The sequence below is a fragment of the Xyrauchen texanus genome, chromosome 50 (assembly GCF_025860055.1).
Source record: "Xyrauchen texanus isolate HMW12.3.18 chromosome 50, RBS_HiC_50CHRs, whole genome shotgun sequence".
NCBI classification, from domain to species: domain Eukaryota; kingdom Metazoa; phylum Chordata; class Actinopteri; order Cypriniformes; family Catostomidae; genus Xyrauchen; species Xyrauchen texanus.
In genome coordinates this window covers 20485481-20505573 of record NC_068325.1, presented here as the reverse complement: position 1 = coordinate 20505573, position 20093 = coordinate 20485481, and the positions used below count along the sequence as shown (strand labels likewise).

The 20093-nt window shown below is 39.8% G+C and overlaps 1 protein-coding gene across 5 annotated transcripts in view; it reads left to right on the top strand.

The window, feature by feature from the left end:
* The first annotated feature begins 202 nt into the window (after positions 1–202).
* Positions 203–20093, top strand: part of LOC127641023 (receptor-type tyrosine-protein phosphatase S-like) — a 266090-nt gene continuing 246199 nt past the window's right edge. For all 5 annotated transcript variants that reach the window (XM_052123760.1, XM_052123758.1, XM_052123757.1 and 2 more), the window contains exon 1: positions 203–409. The gene's annotated coding sequence lies outside the window, so the exon portion shown is untranslated. The remainder of the gene's footprint in view (positions 410–20093) is intronic.

Here is a 20093-nt window from a genome sequence, read left to right as displayed (position 1 = left end):
GTCCAACTCTAAATGGGCGTGTACATCAATGAGAGGGGGAGGATTCCGAGAGAGCGTTTTGCCATAGAGGGGCGGAGTCTAAGTAAGCGAGCGCATAGAGAGAGAGAGAGAGAGAGAGAGCGCGAGCGAGAGAGAGGGGGGGTCCATGACGTCAGGCTCCATCTCTCCTCAGCGCGCACAGCTGTGGTTCCTCCGGAGCGGAGCTCAAGAATCAGACGCGCCGAGCGAGTCGCAGCGCCATCCGAGGGATTTAAACCGTTAATCACCGGACCCGGAGCTCTCTATCTCCTTGGATCTGCTTTCACCTTGGATTATTACTATTCTTCAATCCTCCCTATGACGAACATGAAGATGTAAGGGCGTCTTGCGCGTGCAGAATAAAGAACAGGAGCGCGCTCTTTAAAATCAGGTAAGAACTATTAAACCACAGTGTTTTTGTGATTAAAAATCAGTAACGGTAAGAATATCCCGTTTTCCCCACTTCAGATGGAGTGTGTAATTGTTTTGGAGAGCGTTAAATACTGCACGCGCATGGGGAAGGTGGTGCCCGGTGCGCATTTTTGCGCATCAGAAGTCAGTTTTGGTCCATTTATGCAGTTTCCCAGTAGATTTGGAGGGGTTGTTTGGTTCATTTCTTCTGTGGGACAGTCAACCTGCCATCCCAAGAACCTTGTGTAAAGTGAGAAATGTGAACGATGCCACCATGCGCCGTGCCAGCCTCATGCATCTTATTTCAAGAGCCGAAACCAGAAGAAAGCGTCGACTAGTGCACATTTCTGATGAAAGTCGGATCTGTACATTTCTGCGACTGATTTGTCCATGCACGCTGTGTCGGATGCGCGTAAACTCGACGCATGCCATCTTTCGGGATGCCCACCTGCGCAAAACGGCTTAAAAACAATCGATTTCTGGCTGAAAGACATTGATTAACATGGTCAAAGTATGTAAATTGTGTCTTGGTGAGGTTTTACTTCATGTGTTCCTCTTGAAACCCAAGTTCATTCATTATGGTTCAACATATGATTGATTGTAATCAGTTAATCAATGTCTGTCAGTGTGGGAATCAATCGCATTCAAAACTGATGCAATCTCAGTAAAGTGGCGCGTGCAGCCCAAAGACCATCACTGATGGCTTTTCTGTCCGGATGCACCTGTTATAGACTACCCTTTTACATTTACATGTTCTCAAATTCTATCATGTGTATCCTACAGGTTTGTATATGAGGATACAAGGCTTTAGTGTGTGTGAAATATTGTCTCAAGAGCTTTAGTTGAATTGTTTCTTAGTGTTCTTGTGCTGTGTGCGGGCATCAGTCTTTAATGTCTTATGAGGGATGGATTTGTATTTTTGCACAGTAATGGACATGATGTCTCAGTGAGGTTTTCAGTGTTGTATTTGCATAAAATGGGGCGTGCTTTACTGTAGATTAAGTCAAAGCCGCACCCTTTTATTAACATGTTTCCCTTAAATCAAAATCTGCTGTAAAATGCATTGCACTTGTACTGTTCATTTGGCACAATAATCTAGTTTAGCCTTTCTATTTCTGGCTGTTTCACATTTACACACACGCTTACTTAACTGGGAATATTTGCTTTATCCATGAATTATTCGTTTATTCCATTGAGGACATTCCCAAAGGGTGTTTTTGTCAAATTGAACTCACTTCTAAGACCAAAATTGTCCTTAAATAGAGCAAAAATAAGTAAAAATCATATCAATATAAGATTAGCCTTCAATAGGATTCCCCTACTCTTAAACCCGCTTTCTTTGTTGCGTCCTAAAAAAAGGTGAGTGTGTTGCTTATATTGCCTGAGGAGATGGTTTGGCGTCCCTACAGGATATTTCAGGCCATTTATAGATTGCAGGTTGTTGCCACAGTGGCGGAGCTAGGGGGTGGCCCTGGCCACCATGGACCGAAGCCTGGCCACCCCATTGGCCACCCCATTGGCCACCCCACTGGCCACCCCGGCCACCCCATTGGCCACCCCTATGGCAACCCCTATGGCAACCCCATTGGCCAACCCACTGGCCACCCCACTGGCCACCCCATTGGCCACCCCATTGACCACCCCATTGGGCAACCCATTGGGCAACCCATTGGCCACACCATTGGCCACCCCTATGGCAACCCCTATGGCAACCCCATTGGCCAACCCACTGGCCACACCATTGGCCACCCCACTGGCCACACCATTGGCCACCCCACTCGCAATTTATGTTTTAGTAATTTTTTTGGTCATCTTTTGCCGCAATTTAGTTCTTTAGAGGTGATATCATCTCTGTACAAATGTACAAACTAAACATGTGCACACATCAAGGTCGCCAAATCTCTCTGTCTCAGGTGTCATTGTATCCACTCAACCCCCCCACCCCCCCACACACACACACACCACAGTCTAACGATATAAAAATGCTGCCCAAACATTTCTGTGCCACCACAGACTGATCGCTTGCCCCTGCCTGGCCACCCCTTTGAAAAACTCCCTGCATTGTCCAAGGCTGTAAGACATGAATCAAGTGTACTGTTATATGATACCAAGATAGAGACAGAACTATCCGAATTGGATATATAGAAGAATTGAATACAGTAAATGTGTGTTGACAGTTGAACTTCGTCACAGTGTTGAAGGTCTTTCAGGTGAAAAGTCACTTTTGTGTAAGAAATCCTTTGAGATTGTCTGGCTCAAACAGTCTGAGACGTTCACAGACCGTCCCCCAAAACACACGAGACAAGTGTGTGTGCAGTGCAGAGTGGCACTAAATGACAGATAAATAGTTCTCCACTTTGGTTTCGTTCACAAAGCACAAGCTTAACAAACTCAATTCGGTTACGTTTACAGACAGAGTTATAAACTAGACTAAAACCCACGTTCTGTAACCAAACCGTGTCCAAATGTAACTGTATTCAGCATACCGTTGCATTGATTTAGCTTCGTTTGCACCTCTTATCCACTCTCCATAACCTAGTGTGGGTGTGGCCTAAAACAAGACTGACAACCGCGTTCTGCTGCTGTGTGAATGTCAGATTCTGGAAACCTCTCGTTTTGTAAAGATGGACTGCCTGTCATTTCGGAGCCAGAAGTGCTTGAACTGATAAGGACGAGTGCCTTTCATGAGCTGTTTAAGAGCGACACTAGCTTCTATGAATCCGTGACAGTACCTGCTGTAATATACTCAGTTAATGACCAGGAAGAGAGGATTATGGGGCATGAAACAATACTCAAACATTTGTACACATGCACACGTTTTAACATGCAGTTCAGTAATTCTGTCATTCAAGTAGATGAAGTATTAAGGTATAGGGTAGCTAAGATAAAAATGTGTTTATGGGATTGTGTTACAGCTCACGGTGTGTATCGTACTGTACACTTTCTCCTGGGCTTTTCCAGAGGGTTGGAATGCTTGAGTTATTTTTGCAACAAGTGTTATTCAGATTTTGTAATATAAAGAATTATCTTCATATGCCTTACAGTAACCATTCTTAGGCATCGCTGCATGTATTCTTTGCAGGAAAGGCAAAGTATTATGTTGTCAGCAACATAATAGCTTGTTTAAAATGGTTATTAGCTGGTCTAAGATGCACATGAGCTGGTCTAAGATGGTCATTAGCTGGTTTAAGCTGGTCCAAGCTTGTTTAAAATGGTTATTAGCTGGTCTAAGATGCACATGAGCTGGTCTAAGATGGTCATTAGCTGGTTTAAGCTGGTCCAAGCTTGTTTAAAATGGTTATTAGCTGGTCTAAGATGCACATGAGCTGGTCTAAGATGGTCATTAGCTGGTTTAAGCTGGTCCAAGCTTGTTTAAAATGGTTATTAGCTGGTCTAAGATGCACATGAGCTGGTCTAAGATGGTCATTAGCTGGTTTAAGCTGGTCCAAGCTTGTTTAAAATGGTTATTAGCTGGTCTAAGATGCACATGAGCTGGTCTAAGATGGTCATTAGCTGGTTTAAGCTGGTCCAAGCTTGTTTAAAATGGTTATTAGCTGGTCTAAGATGCACATGAGCTGGTCTAAGATGGTCATTAGCTGGTTTAAGCTGGTCCAAGCTTGTTTAAAATGGTTATTAGCTGGTCTAAGATGCACATGAGCTGGTCTAAGATGGTCATTAGCTGGTTTAAGCTGGTCCAAGCTTGTTTAAAATGGTTATTAGCTGGTCTAAGATGCACATGAGCTGGTCTAAGATGGTCATTAGCTGGTTTAAGCTGGTCCAAGCTTGTTTAAAATGGTTATTAGCTGGTCTAAGATGCACATGAGCTGGTCTAAGATGGTCATTAGCTGGTTTAAGCTGGTCCAAGCTTGTTTAAAATGGTTATTAGCTGGTCTAAGATGCACATGAGCTGGTCTAAGATGGTCATTAGCTGGTTTAAGCTGGTCCAAGCTTGTTTAAAATGGTTATTAGCTGGTCTAAGATGCACATGAGCTGGTCTAAGATGGTCATTAGCTGGTTTAAGCTGGTCCAAGCTTGTTTAAAATGGTTATTAGCTGGTCTAAGATGCACATGAGCTGGTCTAAGATGGTCATTAGCTGGTTTAAGCTGGTCCAAGCTTGTTTAAAATGGTTATTAGCTGGTCTAAGATGCACATGAGCTGGTCTAAGATGGTCATTAGCTGGTTTAAGCTGGTCCAAGCTTGTTTAAAATGGTTATTAGCTGGTCTAAGATGCAAATGAGCTGGTCTAAGATGGTCATTAGCTGGTTTAAGCTGGGCCAAGCTTGTTTAAAATGGTTATTAGCTGGTCTAAGATGCACATGTGCTGGTCTAAGATGGCCATTAGCTGGTTTAAGCTGGTCCAAGCTAGTTTAAGATAGTTACTAGATGGTCTAAGCTGCACATTAGCTAGTCTAAGATAGTCATTAGCTGGTTTAAGCTGGTCCAAGCTGCACATTATCTGTTCTAAGATGGTCATTAGCTAGGCTAAGTTGGTTTAAGATGGTCATTAGTTGGTCTTAGCTGGTCATTAGCTGGTTGAAGTTGGTCATTAGTTCGGCTAAGCTGGTTATATCTGGTTTAAACTGGTTCAAGTTAGTCATTAGCTGGTCGAAGATGCATATTAGCAGGTCTAAGATGGCCATTTGCTGGTCTAAGCTGGTCATTGGCTGGTTTATGTCAGTTTAAGATGGTCATAAGTTGGTCTAAGATGGTCATTAGCTGGTTTAAGATGGTCATTAGCTGATTTAAGCCAGTTTAAGATGGCATTAGCTGGTTTAAGATGGCCATTTGCTGGTCTAAGCTGGTCATTGGCTGGTTTAAGTCAGTTTAAAATGGTCACAAGTTGATCTAAGATGGTCATTAGCTGGTTTAAGATGGTCATTAGCTGGTTTAAGCCAGTTTAAGATGGCCATTAGCTGGTTTAAGATGGCCATTTGCTGGTTTAAGCTGGTCATTGGCTGGTTTAAGTCAGTTTAAGATGGTCATAAGTTGATCTAAGATGGTCATTAGCTGGTTTAAGATGGTCATTAGTTGGTTTAAGCCCGTTTAAGATGGCCATTAGCTGGTTTAAAATGCATATTAGCTGGTGTAATATGATCATAACCTGTGTTATAACTGCTTAAGGTGGTCTAACTGGTTGATTTGACCTGTTTTGGCCTTAAAACGGCTAATGACCAGCTTAGACCAGCAAGAAACCAGCTACCTTGTCCCAGAACACAGATGCCACCTTAAACTGGATTTTCCAGCAGGAATCTAAGTCCAGAGGTCATTAGAATGGATTGTTCATAAAATACACAGTGGCTACCGTATATACACCAAGAACTGAACGTATTACTTGCTTACAGTAGTACACTATATGTTAAAGGTTTTACTGTAAAGACTCTGGCCTCGTATACTTTTGTTATCCTGGTTGTATAATGCTGGGTTTACAGTTGCCTTAGCATTTCCAGGAAAGCTTCAGCATATATTCTGTAGCATGTTGAGACTTTAATGGGTTTGATGTATTCGCTAGCACAGGAAAAGCAAAGGATGGCAATAAAAGAAAGATTGGCTTCATTGTCAGACAAGATGGAGAATTTTTTTCCACACCTCTGAGAATAGAACAGCTTCAGGCATAAGTAGGTTCATCCGAAGTGTTAGGGTCAACAGGACCAGGAAGGGAATAATTATCTTGGCGAAATTCATCCCCAGGTTTTCAAGCAGCTGGGCTGAAATTAACGAGGGGGCGGAGTTTGCCTTGGAATCAAGGTAATAGCTAATAGTTGATGACACTGAAAACGTTCAGGGGACGTATTACGGTAATACACTGTGGGTTGTAGCGATGACAGCACAGTGTCTCCCTTTAATGCATTTGTGACTCAAGATTGTGAAGCAAAGGTCAAATTGGAGACTAGGTCACTAGGAGACATAGAGATGGATGACCATTTAGAAGATGCCTGTCGAGAGGGAGGTGGCGGTACGTGGCCCATTGGGTCGTAAAACCTCGAAGGTTACCGCAACATTTCAGTTTTTCCAGATTTGAGATAATTCGCCCGTCAAGGCCTCCCGAGGTTCATGCATCTGGACAAACAAAGGGAGACAACTTTCGTTTGTTCCTTTTCGTTCGCCGTGTGGTTGTCATCTGCAGTTTCCGTCTGCTGACATAATATCCATGAATGATTCATCGTTATCTTGACTGCGCTCATGTATAATTGAATGAAAGGAGACAATGGCTTTTCCGCCGGTGTCTAGAGTGTATTGTGAATGAGATTATGTATAAAATAGACTCAGGATAGTGGCCTTGAACATTTTAGCTTGACTTTATGATATATCCCCTTTTTACATCTTTATTGGTCTGTTCTGGCATAATCCGTTTAGAGTGCAGGAGATTGCCATATGGGATCCACAACAGGGTTTGTGTAATGGGTAAATGATGAAGGCTTAGATGGCATTTTACGCAAACAGGGTTGGAATTGGTGTTCTATTGCTTTTTTAAAGTTGTGAGAACTTGACATTCGATGGTAGATAAGCTACAAGACAATTATGTGGTTTTAAGCACATCAAATGTCTACATGTCCCAGTTCAAATGGATAACTCATTTTAATTCGATTTTTTTTTTTAAATAAAATGTCAATTAAAATGTTATATTTAGCCATGTCCCAAATTCTGTTGGCAACTTCATAATGTTAATGGTGAGAAGACAAGAAAATGATAAAAAAATCAAATTACCAAATAAATATTTGTCTTTAATTTATGGGAAATATAAGGTTATAAATTACTACAAACCAACATTTGGTCTCAAACTAGACAAACACTTGAATGATAGTTTAATTGTGACTGTAAATGTAATGAATTCTAGTTTATTATTATTATTATTATTATAAAACATTTTTATTTAATAAATTCTGTCTTAGCTGGTCAATAGCTGGTTGAAGTTGGTCATTTGCTGGTCTAAGATGCACATTTTCAGGTTTAAGATGGTTATTGACCAGTCTAAGATGGTCATTAGCAGGTTTAACCTGGTTTAAGATGTCATTAGCTGGTCTAAGATAGTCATTAGCTGGTTTAAGCTGGTCCAAACTGCACATTAACTGGTCTAAGATGGTCATTAGCTAGGCTAAGTTGGTTTAAGATGTCATTAGCTGGTCTAAGATAGTCATTAACTGGTTTAAGCTGGTCCAAGCTGCACATTAACTGGTCTAAGATGGGCATTAGCTAGGCTAAGTTGGTTTAAGATGGTCATTAGCTGGTTTAAGATGGTCCAAGCCGCACACAAACTGGTCTAAGATGGACATTAGCAAGGCTAAATTGGTTTAAGATGGTCATTAGTTGGTCTTAGCTGGTAATTAGCTGGTTGAAGTTGGTCATGAGCTGGTCTAAGATGGACATTTTCCGGTCTAAGCTGGTAATTAGCTTGTTTAAGTCAGTTTTAGATGGTCATTAGCTGGTTTAAGCTGGTCCAAGCTGCACATATTCTGGTCTTAGATGTTAATTAGCTGATTTAGCTGGTCTTTGATGGTCATTAGCAGGTTTAAGCTGAAGTAAGATGTCATTAGCTGGTCTAAGCTGCACATTAGCTGGTCTAGGACGGCTATAAGCTGGTTAAACATGGTCATCACCTGGTCTAAGCTGCACATATGCTGGTTTTAGATGATCATTAGCTGGTTTAAGATTGTCATTAGGTAGGCTAAGCTGGTTTAGGATGGTCATTAGTTGGCCTAAGCTGGTAATTAGCTTGTTTAAGTCAGTTTTAGATGGTCATTAGCTGGTCTAAGATGGTCATTAGATGGTTTAAGATGGTCCAAGCTGCACATATTCTGGTCTTTGATGGTCATTAGCAGGTTTAAGCTGAAGTAAGATGTCATCACTTGGTCTAAGCTGCACATATGCTGGTCTTAGATGATCATTAGCTGGTCTAAGATTGTCATTAGGTAGGCTAAGCTGGTTTAGGATGGTCATTAGTTGGCCTAAGCAGGTCATTAGCTGGTTTAAGTCAGTTTAAGTTGGTCATTAGCTGGTCTAAGATGCACATTTTCAGGTTTAAGATGGTTATTAGTAAAAAAAAAAATACAATATATATATGTGTGTGTGTGTGTGTGTGTGTGTGTGTGTGTGTGTGTGTGTGTGTGTGTGTGTGTGTGTGTTTATAAAAAAAATCTAGCTAGACTATATGTATGCATGCATGTATGGAATTATTTATTTATTTATTAGATATTTCTAGGAGTTTTACCCCTGTTAATGGAAAGTGCCATCTCAGGTCTTTATTTTTTTAAATTTTTTTCGAAGCTTTATTAAATATAAATTCTTCAGATATTGAATACTTGGTTGTGGCATAATGCATGGGATTGCCATATGGGATCCACATCTGTGTTTCTATGACAGGAAAATGATGAAGCTTAGGCAAAGATAGGGACAAAACGAGGAAAATGAAGGAATAGACATCGGTTGACAGGTAAGCTTGAGCAGACTTCTGGCCTTTGTGAGTGACATCATCTGTTATCGATCCATGAGATTTGTAACATGGGCCGCCCTCCCAAATGTCATCACGCCCTAATCTTTTTCACTCACATCTCTACAGGAAGTATCATAGTCGGACAGCTGGACACAACCCATTCTGCCCCTTAAAATCCTCTGTCTAGTCTTCGGATATATATTATGCTCTTATCTGCTTAGTCTAAGCTCGAGAAATCTGTATTTACAGGAAAATGGAGTAATTTAGCTTTACATATTTGATCCATAATGCACAGCATGTGGTCCGGGTTTTGTCCAAAGTTAAAGGATGAATGTCCAGACTTCACCCCCAAGTCAAATGGAATAATGTAAGAAATGTAATTTAGCATAAAGAAATGATTAGTTTGCATTATGATATTTAAACTCTAGTGCACCCGCGATTTTTCACACTCAAATTTAAAAGCTCACAATTCACACATACTGTCGACTAATTGCAAAGAACTGGTCTAATGTTTCAGAGAACCCCCCAAATGATAAAAAAAAAGACTCAATAATGACACCTTAATGACTATTGATCAATAATATTGTGTGTTTATAATCTTATGATAAAAAAAGTGTTTTGTTGTTGTAACTTTGTAAACATGTAATTCTGGTTCTGTTCACTCTATCTCACTTTTAATGTGGTAGAAAGCACTAGAATTTGTTTTCTCTATCACTTGTCATCACAATGTACAGATCTGAAATGTAGGTGGCGCTCTAACGCATTTTAGCCCTCACAGATGTGCTCATCCATAGACATTCAGTCTATTTTTCAGTTCAAGCAACACCCTCAGTTTTTCATTGAATATAACGGCCTCTGAGTGGACTACAAGCTCAATCTAAGTGTCATTAGAAAGCTGAGATCCTCCCCTTTGAGATATAACATTTTAATTTTAACATTTCAATAGTCGAAAACATATATTTCTGATGATTTGTTTGCACGCATTTCCTTCTGGATGGCATAATTTGTTCTGGACATCTAAGATATAACATTGGATTATTCAGCCAAGCAAGTTTACAGACATTTTGTATTTGATGATTTACAAAACTCATATTTCAATATGTGATTCTTTTGTAAATCTTTCAAACTGTGGTATAAGGGCAACAAAATAAACTATACAATCACATTCCTGAGAGTGAGAGCTTTCATTTGATATATGACTTGTCCATTTAGGTGCTAAGCGAAGGACTTTTATTTTCATATTAATATTTCTACTCTAGGGGGCGCTAATTTTCAAAGCGAATATTTTGAGGCCTTATTTTATCATTCTAAGTAACATATGGCACTGAATGATGACATGTTATGATATGTTATCTACGAAAAGTTCAGTTTCTAAGCTTTCAAACGATACCTCATATGCCTGACTTATGTATACGGAGACTTTAACCTTTTAAGTGTAAACGTTATAAGGGGTTTAAGCACATTTGCGCAAAAAAATTATAATAATTACCGTAAGGGGAAATCTGGGCATTATTTCTCATTGTTCTGAGTAGTCGTTCTTATTATTGAAGTACATGTGATTATTTTTTATTGTATACAGTAACAGTTAAAATACTGTAATTAGGATTACAAACCACTCAAAACATCACAAAATCAATATTTACACAATATATCATTATTTATTTACATTATTAAAAATTCAGTGAACATGTGCTTAATTGTCATGAAAAGAATGTCGCATAAGCCCAAAAATAGGCTTCTTTTTATTGAATCAAAATATGTTTTCTTAGTTTTATCTTGATTTTGGGGTGAAACATGTTCTTGACTGTTTATTCCTCCTTTCATTGGCTTTCTGTTTCCTCTAATTCTCTTTGTGTTTTTGCTCTGTTATCTGTAACAACGTTGTTTTCATCGAGACCTAATGAGTTAGCAAGCAAATAAGTGTAGCGATTTAGCATCATTCAAAGATAAAACCCAATAGAGAGGTTTTCATTTCCGTAAAGCCGTTCTATTTTCTCGCTTTGCCGCAGGTTGTGGGATTTATAGTTTGTCCAGTGACATTGATTATGGGATTTTTTTGCCCTGATTTCATTAGCAGTGTTTCCCTGAGAGCTGGGTTGCAAAATCAGCCTCGCCATGAAACTAACAAAATGAACTCCAAGCTGAAAAAAAAGGGAAGTGATTTTAGCAGAAGTGTCAAGGTAAACTGCCAGCTCATTTACATTTTAAGAAGCACAGCTTTCTGTAATTGAACAATGTAGCGCCATTTAGCAGCACCCTTTAATAGCCCCAATATTTAGTTACACGTGGGAACGTTTGAAAAACAGATGCTTTTAGATTTATGTTTGTGCTGCTTTGTTGAGTGGAAGAGAGAGTATTTTTGGGAGGAATTTCAGGAATTTGGCTGCTTATTCGTTCCCCTCCTCAGTTCCCAGGTGCATGGTGGATGGAGGTTTGGGAGGCGTCCAGCGTTTGCTGGTAGAGTGAGGCGAAGACATGTTGGCCAAGCCTGAGAGTCCAAAGGAATAAACATGTTTTTTCGCAGATCAGTTTTGCCCATGCAGGCAACAAGAAATCTTAATTTACTCTATTTCAAAAGTACTGGATGTGACCCTCTTTTGCATAATTCTGTTTTTGCAAAGAAAATAAATGCTTGTGATTTTAGTTTTTGTTATTTTTATTAAAATGTAACAATCTCCAAATGAGGGCCGGATCTCCAAAAGTGGGTGGGGTTACTCCAGAAGGTGGCTGCATCAACTCCAAAATGGTGGAGTTAGGTTAGGGGCTCCCTATGTCTTTGCTGTTAGTTTGGAGCTTCCGCCCCTTTTTGGAGCTCTGCCTGCAGCTATATGCGTCTCCCAGGGGCGGGGCTTGAGCCCCGAGTGTTTTCAGTAAAGCCCCTAATGTTTTTATCTTCTTGTAGTAATGTCAAAAGTACCAGTGCTTCAGTATCAATTTAAAATTAAATATAAAATCAGTTAATGATACCGCGTATACAAAGCGCTTTACACTGTGACCCATTCACACTCACACACCAATGGCGGTAGGGCTGCATGCAAGGTGCTAGCCTGCCATTGGGAGCAACTTGGGGTTCAGTGTCTTGCCCAAGGACACTTCGGCATGTGGAGTCGTGTGGGCCGGGAATCAAACCACCAACCCTGTGATTAGTGGACAACCCGCTCTACCACCTGAGCCACAGCCACCCCATGTATTTGTTTACCATGAATTCAGATGGATGACTTCAACGGAAGCATCGATGAACAACCTTGGAGCTCAAGGTAGGTCTGTCTTTAAAGGTTTCTAAGTTATCATTGAACATAAATTAGTCTATAGACAAAATTATTGGGATTTTTTTACTGTCGGAACCAGACTGTTACTCTCTATTGTAAACAATATGTGCCAAACTACAGGAACTACGGACTTGTGCAGTTGTTGGCTTTCAAAACAACTTGAAGTAGTTGCCCAACCTTGGGCCATTGGGTCATCTACCCACCCTTCAAACTTTGAGGGAGGAGGCAATGTCAAAAGACGGTCATTACAACTCTGTATCTGCAAATATGAGCATTTTTGGATACATTTAATGCACTAAACATCTCATTATCCACTAAAAAAATATGCAGATGTGAGTGAAAACACTGAAGGCCGGAAAACAAAAACAGGCTTGCGTTATGAATCGTGGAAAAAAGGTGTTTAGAGGTCTCTTTTATCCATCCAGTTAAGTCAAGTCCCGATGGATAAAAACAAATATTGCCCTACATTTTTGTCTTGTTAAATACCCTGTTTCACTCTTAAATCTGTCATATTATGGACGCAAAATGAATTTGCGACTTGCGAATGCAGATTCCTGTCGACTTTAACATCCAGTTTCTGTAGGACCCAATTTACGCAAGTTGAGTTTGTAACTCTTATGCCAAAAATGGGTCATATTCTGCATTTTTGGTGCATTCGTTGCACATAAATTCACTTTTAATGTCAGTCATGGTTTTGTGCTCCAAAGCTATTTGTAGTAATTTCGTTTTACACTCTAAACCAAATAGGCTGTTTTTTTTCCTACTGTACCTTTAAGACGTCTATATGTAAATTAATCATGTTACGACTGGCTAGCCTCTACATACCTCCAAATGTCACACTGTTATTCATCAGGGCAGAATAAGATTAATTAGCTATAATAATAGCAATGAGCATTCGTTTTTGCTTAATATAGGGTCTGGTTGGACTCTGGAGGGAGCTTTGAGTTAGCATGTTAGCATTGTGTTGTTTACTCAGTACTTTGAAATCAAAATCCTGTTTTTCCTCACACAACCCCAGTAATAAATGAGTATTCATAGATTACAGTGGCCCAACTAATCAAAGTGTCACTTGAGCTGTTTGCGTTTGTTCAATTGTTAGCTTTTCGCTGACTTGACCGAGCACTTGAAAGACAAGTAGGAAGGATGAAATCCATTTCAAGGTAATCCTTTTTCCTTTTTTTTTTTAGCACCGTTCTGTCAGGCAAAGGGGAAGTGACAAATAGCGGGGTTGTTTATTACCGTTGAGTAAGTGTCTCAAACGCTTCACTCCAGAGGAAACAGCTACTGTTTAATTCATACGTTGCTGCAACACTGTGATTTTGTCAACTAAAGGGAGTCTCTTAACATTCTGACACCTCTTTGTCTTCTTAGTCTTAACTCTAAGCAAAAGTTATGCCAAAAACATACTTTATGCAAAAGTGTGATTCCGCTGATATTATTCATGTAGCTAGCTATAAACGTGTTGATCGTTAAACTAGCTTGCTCAGCAAGATTGCGGTCAAACTGTTGCTCCATCATGATGGTAGTTGAACTACTCAATATGTAATTGTGTTGTGTTATGGATTGCACTCTGACTTTTTTGAAACGAAAAGCACTTGCGTTATACAGCAACTGCAGAGCAACACCTAGAACACCATAGCAACCGAATAGCAACATGCTAAAAACACTCAGAACACCTTGGCAACTACAGAGCAACACCTAGAAAACCGTAGCAACCGAATAGCAACATGATAAAAACACTCGGAGCGCCTTGGTAACTGCATAGCAACCACCTTGAACACCCCCGAAACCAAAAAGTAATGTGCTAAATACCGTCAGATCACATCAGCAACTCTATACCAACAACCTAGAACACCCTAACAACTCTTCAGTATATCAATGTGCTGAACACACACAGAACACTTTAGCAATGGCATAGCAACCACTAAGAACACCCTAGCAACCCAACATTAATGGGCTTAAACTCAGAACACCTTAGCAACGGCATAGTAACATGCCAAAAACACACATAATGCCTTGGCAACTGCAGAGCAACACCTAGAACACCATAGCAACCGAATACCAACATGCTAAAAACACTCAGAACGCCTTGACAACTGCAGAGCAACACCTAGAACACCGTAGCAACCGAATAGCAACATGCTAAAAACACTCAGTGCGCCTTGGTAACTGCATAGTAACCCCCGAAACCGAAAAGTAATGTGCTAAATGCCCTCAGATCACATCAGCAACTCCATACCAACAACCTATAACACCCTAACAACTCTTCAGTATATCAATGTGCTGAATACACAACGAATGCCCTAGCATCCAACAATAACATCTTTACAATTGCATAGCAATCTGCTGAATACACTCAGAACCCCTTAGCAACCATATAGCAACAATTCAGAACACCCTAGCAACCACATAGCAACATGCTAAAAACACTTAGAATGCCTTAGCGACCACATATTAGTGTGCTGAATACACTCAGAACACCTTAGGAACTGCATAACAACCACCAAGAACACCATAGCAACCAAAAGTAATGTGCTGAATGCTCTTAGAATACATTAGTGACTACATAGCAACCACCCAGAACATCCTAGCAATCGCAGAGCAACATGCTAAGAACACTTACAACACCTTAGCAACTCCACAGGAACCACTCAAAACACACTAGCAACTGAAAAGTAATGTGCTAAATACCCTCAGAAAACATCAGCAACTCCATAGCAACCGCCCAAAACACCCTACTGACCAAAAAGTAATGTGCTAAATACCCTCAGAACACCTTAGTAACTGCATAGCAACAACAACGACACCCTAGCAAACACATTGCAAAATGCTAAAAACACTTAGACACCTTAGCAACTGCACAGCAACCACCCAAAACACAATAGCAACCGAAAATGTAATATGCTAAATGCCCTCAGAACACATCAGTAACTCCATAGCAACCACTCAAAACACCGTAGCAACCAAAAAGTAATGTGCTTAATACTCTCAGAACACCTTAGTAACTGCATAGCAACCACCCAGAACACCTTAGCAACCACAAAGCAATTCTCTGGCAACCACCAACTACACTCATGGCGGGACAAGCACAAAATCTAGTTTTATATACTTAGTTGTGATTCAGTTATTAAATATATAAACAATTCAATGTCACATACAGCATATGGCAATTATATGACATTAAATGAATTTCTAAAATCTGTTTGTTTGAATACGTCATGTTATCAATATTTCTGTAAATTGTTTGTGTAAAGCAGGTGGTCGTAAACAGCTCTGCGGTCATAGTAAATCAGCAGGGCGGTTATCGTATGCCATATATCTGCATATTGTCACGAGACAATGCCCGCAGCGGCCGTCTGACAGCGTAATGGATGAGATGTTGTGATACGCTTCTGTTTGTGATGCTCCAAGCCTTGACTCCATACTCACTGTGTCTCTTTTCGTTTGACAAATTTGTCCTAATTTATGGTTGTTTATAAAAGCCAGAAGGCAATCCATTCTGAGCTTGCACGCTTGGAAGGGCCTCCCCCGATCAAACTGTACATCAAACCACTCCACCAGGCAATGAGCTGTGTAGTGTTGTCAAATAGTCAAGAGAACTGATCTGTGATCGCTCATGGCCACAACGGTTTTTAGATCCCTTGAAGGTCACATTGAGCGCCTAGAGGACGATTTTATTGCTTGCACCTTGTCCTGTCCAGACACGATGTGATAAGCGACAAGCAATCTGTCTGTCCACATCAGGTGCAATGTGAAACCACTATATTCATACACTACAATGAGAATAATTGACAAGAAAATGTAAAAAACAACAACAAAAAAACAGAACAATCACAGACAGAACAGTATGTTCATTTTCTCACTGAAGCTCCATAACACTATCTATCTTTTCATGAAAGCATCAACTTTTTTAGCTAGATATCTTCTTACAAACTTCTTAAGGCCAAAGTATACTTCAGTTGTCCCGCACATAGTATGCATGACACAAATTTCGTTATCAGCACATCCGCGACAGTCAGCCTGATCACACCACCCGCTCATGACCCGCGGACGCAGTCCTCTGTGCGCATCATCGGCATATGCACTGGCCATTGACTGTACTAAAAGAGTATCACAAACAATAGTAGTGCGCATGCGTCGAACGCGTTCATATTCTCTCGTGGCCAGAAAAGTATACTTTGGAAGGCAACGCGGGCGCAATCCGATCCGGAACAAGGAAAAACTAAGTATACCCTTTATAGTCTATTGGAAGAACTTAAAATGTATTAAAAACATCCTTAAGAAATACTTTTATAAACTACTATTTTCTTCTTATTTTCTAACTTAATAAAAAAGGAATGTTTTTTTTCTTAAACCGTCAACTTTTATAGTTTAAACCCTTCTCACGAATTTCTTTTCATTTACGAAACTTTTTTGCGTAGAAGACGTTTGTGAATCCGGCCACAGGACATTTAAATACTCCTAACCAGGCGCGATGCAACAAGTTCACAGCTACAAGCAATTTTTCTGAACTACTATTTTCTTTTTCTTTTAAAACTTAAGATTTTTTTTTTAAATATGTTGAATTCTCAAAAATACTTTTTAAGACGGCTCTTATCTTTTTTTTTTTTTTTTAAACTCTCAACTTTTTATAGTTGGATACCTTCTTACGAATTTCTAATAATGTAAATAATTGTTTTGTTTGTTATTTTTTTTAAAAGAAGATTTTTATGAATCAATGCGACAATTTTTCAGCGACACTGAAATTTTCTTAACTACTATTTTTTTATTGTCGAACTTTAAAAAAAGTTAACTATATTTTGCATTCCCGCAAATATTCGTGTTTTTTCGTTAATCCATCAGTTTATAGCTAGATACATTTTTACGTAATTTCCAAATTTATCGTAATACATTTTTTTGTACGAGGATTTTTTTTTTTTTCTGTCAGTTTATAGCCAGATACCCTTTTACGCATTTCTTAAAAAAAATTTCGTAAAAATATATTTTTTTTAATCCGGCCCCAGATACTTAAACACTAAATCCTAACTGGTTGCGATGCAAAGTTTTCAGTGTGAGCAATTTTTCTTAACTACTATTTTATTTTTATTTTCTAACTTAATAAAATGTAACGATATTTTGCATTCGCGCAAATACTTATGTTTATTCGTTAATCCATCAGTTTATAGCTAGATACGTTTTTGCGTAATTTTCCAAATTTATCGTAATAAAAAATGTTGTGCGAGGATTTTTTTTTTAATCTGTCAGTTTATAGCCAGATAACTTTTTACGTATTTCTTAGAATTTACAGTAAATTTTCGTAAATTTTTTTTTTTTTATCTGGCCCGAGATACTTAAACACTAAATCCTAACTGGTTGCGATGCCAAGTTTTCAGTGTGAGCAATTATTCTTAACTACTATTTTATTCTTATTCTAAGTAACATTTGAATTCTCATTAAGACTTCTTTAGAATTTTTTTATATTCTTCCGTTAATCCGTCAGTCAGATACCTTCTTACACAATTTTCATAATTTATCGTAAGAAATTTTTAAAGAGAATTTTTGTGAATACGGCCCCAGACACTTAAACACTAAATCCTAACCAGCTACAATGTGACGAGTTTTCAGCGTGAGCAATTATTCTTAACTACTATTTTCTTCTTATTTTCTAAATTCAAAAGTAACAAATATTTTTTTATTCCCTAAAAGACTTCTTAAGAATATTTTTATCTTTTTAATTGAACTGTCAATAATAGTGAGATACTTCTTACGAACTTTAATTTCGTTTTTTTTTACGAATTTATCGAAAGAACATACTTTTTTTGTGTAAGTAGATTTTTGTGTATCTGGCTTCAGGACGCTTAAACACTGAGTCCGAATAAATTATGATGCGACAAGTGATTTATTAAAAAAAATAAATTAAAAAAATTGTCAACTCTTGATTGCAAAAATGCTGCGCAAAGACCACAAAATCACAATGTATTGGAACAAATTTGATGTTTAATATATCGTAATGGAGAGCGGGATTTCGGAGCAATGAAATTCCATAGATTGAGCGCAACGCTCCATAAATACAAACCAAGCTAAATGTGAGAAGATAACAATTGTTGACATAAAATAACAATATTGCAATCTCTGACTTTGGTATTTTGGCAAATGTACGCACAGTTCAAACATTGTTTAGATCTCTTCAGAGACGTGACAGGACTGAGATATTAAAGATCTCTGATGTGTGATTTCTCTTATGGCCGTATATCATCATTCGTCCTTTGGTTAACAGTTCGTGTACTGTATGCATGTGCTGTAGTCAACTGCAGTCTGGTCACTGTGTCGCAGCTCTTTGCTGTAGATCAATATTTCCATTGATGGGTCACAAGCGCAAGTGCCCTACAAAGTGCTTTTCTGATTGCTGCTGTATGACGCCTGCATTGATTTTGGGGCCGGAATGTTTTCGCTGTGCTGATCAAAAAGAATTGCTGATTGTTCATTTGCCTGCGAGTCTGCTGAATGTATTCAATTATGTCCGAGGCTTAATCATATTCTACAGATTTCAGTGAACGGACAAGTATAAACCACAAGACAGGTATCTTCCCCTACTGTCTTGTACTTTGTAATGCATTAGAGTCTTGTTGTCTTGCTAGGGCTAGAAGGTACGATGCTACAGTTTATACCTTGTGGTGGTAGAAATGTGTTAATCATTAGGGATTGTGCTATATCTCTGCAATTTATCTGCATGGCTATCATGAGATACAGTATTTAATTCACTGTATTTTCCGAAAACAGGCATTGCCACGTGCATTAACCTTTCTGAATCAGTTTTTGTGATTTTCTTGCTGTTAATTGGCCATTAGGTTTCTTAAAGAACGCATCATTCATTTGCGTCGTCACTCAAAATTGTTCGGCAAAGTCTCTGCATGGTATTTTTGTTTAGGTATAAATATGTTTTAGTAAAAAAAACATGTGTGGGAGGGCGGGGAAGGTCATGATTCCACACACCCGGCCCCTAATCAGGCTAATTAGCCATCGAGAGGATAAGGGCCGACCGAAGATGGCAGTGCGACAGAGAGAGAGATTTACGGACAGCTGTCCGACACATTTGTATGTTTGTCTTTTTGTTTAAGTTTCTTATATTAAAATATTTCCGATACGCCGGAGCTTGGTCCTTGGCCACTCCTCCACCCTCTAATGGACGACAGCTGCACCTCTCTGGGTGGATTGGAGGCAGTCTTCCGGCCCCTGGCGGACAGAAAGCCCCTCCGTGTTCTCGGGAAACAGAAGGGGTCTCCCCGCCCCTGGCAGCGGTTCTCCCGCTCCAGGCAGTCGGCCAGGAGTCCCTCCCCGCTCGCAGTCAGCGGTCTCAGACCCCGCCGCGCTTCAGCGGATGGTAGGGGTCTCGGCCCCTGGCAGCGCCCTGACCGATCCAAGTGGTCTCCCTTCGCGGTTGGCAGCCATACCTCCGCTCTCAGGCGGGGCTCGATGGCCGCGGCTGCTCTGTTGCGGTACATGGTAGTGACGAGGACTCTACTACGGCACATCCATCTTCCTTCCCGGATTTTGGCACCAGTGTTAAGGGGTTACAGGGAAAGGAGGAGGCGAGAACCGGCTTGAGAATCTAAATAATATTTGAATAAAAGAAACATAAACAAAAAGACAAACACACACAAAGGTGTTGGACAGCTGTCCGTAAATCTCTCTCTGTCGCACTGCCATCTTCGGTCGGCCCTTAACCCGCTCGAGGGCTAATTAGCCTGATTAGGGGCCGCCCTCCGCCCTGCCACACCATGTTAGTGAATATCAGGTGTAAGAATGAGAAAATCAACTAATCGAGTACTCGTTCTGCACCAGCTACTGTATTTGACTATTAAAAACACTCCTTGAATAAAGCAAATTGATTTTAATTTGCGAATTTGAATGCCGTGAGCAGCACTGAATGCTATATTTTCCCTCTGAATCTCTCACGAAATCTCACAGATACAACTGAGTCCACCGG